We start from the raw sequence: 4,534 nt of genomic DNA on the forward strand, positions 1-4,534 counted from the left end.
ATCAATGAGACCCTGAAGAGGCACTGCAGATGCCAGCGAAGGCCTGTCACACAGAGTGCTCATTGCAGAAGCTTCCACAGCAGAGGTAGTTCCCAACCCTGCCTGAGAGGCCAGTGCGGCTAGAGCTCAATGGAAGACCCTTGAAACACCAGAAGAGTGAGAACAGAGGTGGTCTTGCAGGCACCTGGCCAGAGTGAGGGGCCTACCACAGGCAGAGGCAAGGCAGCTAGAGAGCATAGAGAAAAGACATATGGGGGAGAAACAGAAGGTATAGAACCTGAACTGAGGAGGCCATGAGTGAAACAGAAATGAAAGATTTCATCCTCAGACTCAGTGGTTACCCCACAAGGACTCTGTTTTTCATCTTTGTCCTTCTCTGGCCTAGACAATAGTGAGTACATAGTAAGTGAATGATCAATCCATGTATTCAATGAATATTTATTGAGCACCTGCTGTGTGCCTGGCTCTGATGTAAGCAGTGAACGTGGCAAAGTCCTTGGTGTTTTAGCATTGTTAAAAAATTATGGATCTGGGCTTATTGACAGATTCCTGTAGTCCCTGTTAACAAGGAGACTGAGGCAGGAGGATCACTTGAGTCTGCAGGTTCAAAATATAGCCTGGGTTACATATTGAGAACCTATTTAACTAGCATGGTGGCACATACCTGCAATTCCTTACTTGGGCCCAAGAATTAATTAATAGTGGGAGAAAAAAAAACTTGACATCTCTGCCTCCATTGTCTGTCTCGGTGCTAAGCTTTTCTCTCTGTAGTCAATTTTCAATCACCAATGGTTCTGAGAAAGACAGAGTTGATCTATAACATCTTTATGATAAGGCACCAAAAATACCTCTAAAGGAACAGGACCCTGCTCAAAACAAGAACTGAAATAATGAACCAAGTCATTTTATATAGGACTATGTAATAATTAGGCCTATTTCTCTCCCTCTACCCCCAGCCCAGCCAGACACCAGTGGCTTACGCCTTTAATCCTAGCTACTCAGGAAGCTGAGATCTGAGGATCATGATTCAAAGCCAGCCCAGGTAGAAAAGTGTGTGAGACACTTAATCTCCAAATGGACTACTCCCAGCTTGAGCTGTGGGCTCAAGCGGTAGGGCACTAGCCTTGAGCAAAAGGGACAGTGCTTAGACCCTAAATTCAAGCCCCAGGACTAGCACAGACACACAGGCACACGCGCGTGCGCGTGCACATACACACACACACACACACACACACACGAACACATACCCCTAAAGCACATGCCTATACCCCTGAAGATGGCTGAAGATGTACTGAAGTGCTGTGTTCCCATGATATATCCATGCCATGTAATAAATCTCCTCTCTCTACTCTTCACCATGTCTCTTTATTTGGCATACAGGTGTGAATGGCTGGTCCTGACATATGGAACTCCTGGCATTTGGGCCTCAAGTTTAAAACTCTAGTAAAAGAATGAAATAAAGAGCAATAAAAAGGGAAGTTAGGAGGGGAAGAGAGGGGAGAAGCGGAGAAGGGAGAAGAAAAGAGGGGAGGGGATAGGAGGAGAGGGGATCACATGGGGGCCCTTGTTTTGGCTAAGCTCTTGAACTAGACACCAGAGAACAGACCAGGCTAAAGTCAAAATGGAGTCACCTATGCTAAAGTTTCATGTCACCTGGCTAAAATGAAGCTGCTTTTCTTAGGAAAAAATATTAGAAGAAATAACCAAATTTCCCAAAGTGGCAATTTCAGTTGGTATAACAATGAAGTTCCTAGCCTTAATCCTTTCAGATAGACGTTAACTTGAATTAACCCGACATTAACCAATCAGTTATTTTTCTATCATTCTTCTCCATAGCACCTCACAAGGAAAAGAAACAGAAATGACCAGCCTTCTTTTTGTTTATTTGTTTCTGCTCTCTTCAAACTCTTTTTCTGTCTGTTCTGTTGTATAGAATTCAGTCCTGATTTATGGAATGAAGTGTTGTCCAATTCCAGAAAGTAAAATAAAGAATTAAACTGTAGTACTTCTTAGATGGACAGAACTTCCAGCATTAGAAGAAGAGGAGGGAACTAGATGGAAAGCAGGGAGGGTAAAGAATTCAGGGGAACATTGTAGATATGATGATCTTGGTATGCTTTTCTGATCAAGTGACATTTGAGTCCAGAATTCCAAGGACTAATGGACATAATGGTGAATCTTAGATGTGGCTGTTTGTTGTGTTAAGGATTGTAACCCAGAGCTGCACATCCACTAGTCAAGCATTATACCACTGAGCTGTACTCCCAGGCTAGCTATATCATGAGGTAAAACTTTTCTGGCAGAGGAGAAAGTTCAAAGACCAAGAGGTGAGAGAACGCTGTGGGCTGACTACTGAAACCAGGGCAGTGTGTCCTGGCCACCTTGGAACTCTTAGAGTAGATTGACCTATATCATCAGACAGGAATGGTCAGAGGTGAGAGATGGGGACCACTTCTTCCCTTTCTGTCAGTTCTCTTTCCCCCAACTCTGGCTAGGAATGTAAGTAGGAATGGAGGAGGGACACACTGGAGAAAAAGCAGAAGAAATCAAGAATAGTCCAGTTCGGCCATGGACTCAGCCCCATCACTCATGCTGTTTTTGTTTCCACAGGTGGGGGCCCACCCTGACATCCCACCCTACCTCCATCCCAGCCACAGACACCTGAAATACTTTCTTCCCTGGATATTCATTTGTGAGCAGATGGCTTCCGCTGAGGAGGGTGTTGTGGGTTCCCAAGCCCACAGTCTGAGGATCTTAGCACACACTTTACTCAGAATCCAGCCCTGTGTCTAGCACTTCCTGATGGCCATGGCCACTCACTTCCTCCTTATTTTCCTGAAGGTCTTTCTACTTCTTCAGCCTTCTTGATGACAATGCATATTTGCTTTAAGTTCTACTGATTCTAACTTTTCCTGTTCACACGAACAAAGCAATCTATCCCCAAACATGTCCTACCTACCACACATGAAATCTTAGAAGGCACCAGGACATTGAGGAAAGGGGTGAAGTTGGGAGAGGGAAGATTGATGAAAGGTGTGGCAAAGATTAAGATTCATTGTATTCATATACTGCTTTTTTGAATGGCAACTAAAGATTTTTTTTTTTTTTTTTAGAAAGCAAAAGGCGCAGGCTGATTATCTGACAGTTCCTTCTGATGTTCATTATAGGCACTGGGCTTCCTGCCATTAGGTGAGATGCTGCAAACTAGGTTCTCCCACAGGGCACCCTAGGCCCCTGGAATGAAGGGACCCCCAACAAAGCCAGGTCCTCCTTCCTGAGAGGCTGGTAGCAGAGGAGGGGGGACCTCTTGCTTCCAGCCACCAGAATTTAGGGAGCAGGTGAGTGTGGCTACTGAGAAAAGGGGATGGGACAGGCTGAGCTGGCTAGATCTGGTCAGCTACCCTACACCTTATGTTGGTAGTTCTGGCCTCTAAACCCACAGTATCAATATCTCATCCTCACCTACTGTTTCAGAAATAGAACAACCATCCACGTGGTACTAATACACAATGAGTGTGTGAGAATGTGTGCTGGTACTGGGCTTGAATTCAGGGCCTTGTCATCTCTCCTAGCTTCCCTCCCCTCAAGGTTGGAGCTCTACCACTTGAGCCACAGCTCCATGTCCACTTTTTGGTGAGTCATTAGAGATAAGAGTCACCGACTTTCCTGTCCAGGCTGGCTTTGAACCTCAATCCTCAGATCTATCTTGGTCTCCTAATCAGCTAGGATTATAGGCATGAATCACCCGGAGTCTGGCTACAATGAGTTTTTGACTGGAACTCCTGAACTCCATTCTGGATTAGGGAAGGCTCAGCAAGACCCTCCAGTGTTGGGCCTCCATCTACCACTGCCCAGTGCACAAGGGGCCCTCAGACAGAGATAGATTCTGATGAACTTGAGAGTGGAGGTTGAATGCACCGCTCTCACTTCCTGTCTCTCTCCCACGACTGAGGACCGGGTGGTACAGTCACGGAATAGCTGCCTGCCCCAAAGGAGCCAGGTGACTGAATGTCAGACCTTTCCCTGGAGAGCTGAAAGGCAATGGCCCCCTTCCCCAGCCTCCCCCATGCTGGGGATGGAAGCTGGGCCCTTCAGCCTTGCTAAGCAAGCTCGCCGGCCCGGTGCCCCTAAGCCCCACAAGCACCTTGGGCTGGACGGGTTGTCCCATCCCCCTGAGGGCCGAGGACACAGCTCACAGACACTTACAAGAGGCCAGGCATGGTCTGTCACTTTATCTCACTTATTAAACCTGCAGCCCAAGGTCACACAGCGAGCAGTGAAGGTGGGAGCCTTCCAGACCCGGTCGGGTCCTCCCACCCCGCTGGGGGTGGCCCCCAGTCCGGATGGAATCTGCGCCCCAGAAGTCAGCTCCGTTCTCCAGCTAGGGCTGGGGGGGGAGAGGCCGGGGGGGGGGCAGGGAGGTGTCATCCCTCGGGATGGGGGGAGGGGCTGACTCCGTGACGCCAGAGCCGTCCGGGGTCAGGGCCAGGCCCGAAGCGCCTTTTTTCTTTTTGCTTATGTGGTGCTGAGGAAT

Source organism: Dipodomys ordii, unplaced genomic scaffold (genome assembly GCF_000151885.1).
Source record: "Dipodomys ordii isolate 6190 unplaced genomic scaffold, Dord_2.0 Scaffold52, whole genome shotgun sequence".
In the NCBI taxonomy this organism is placed as follows: domain Eukaryota; kingdom Metazoa; phylum Chordata; class Mammalia; order Rodentia; family Heteromyidae; genus Dipodomys; species Dipodomys ordii.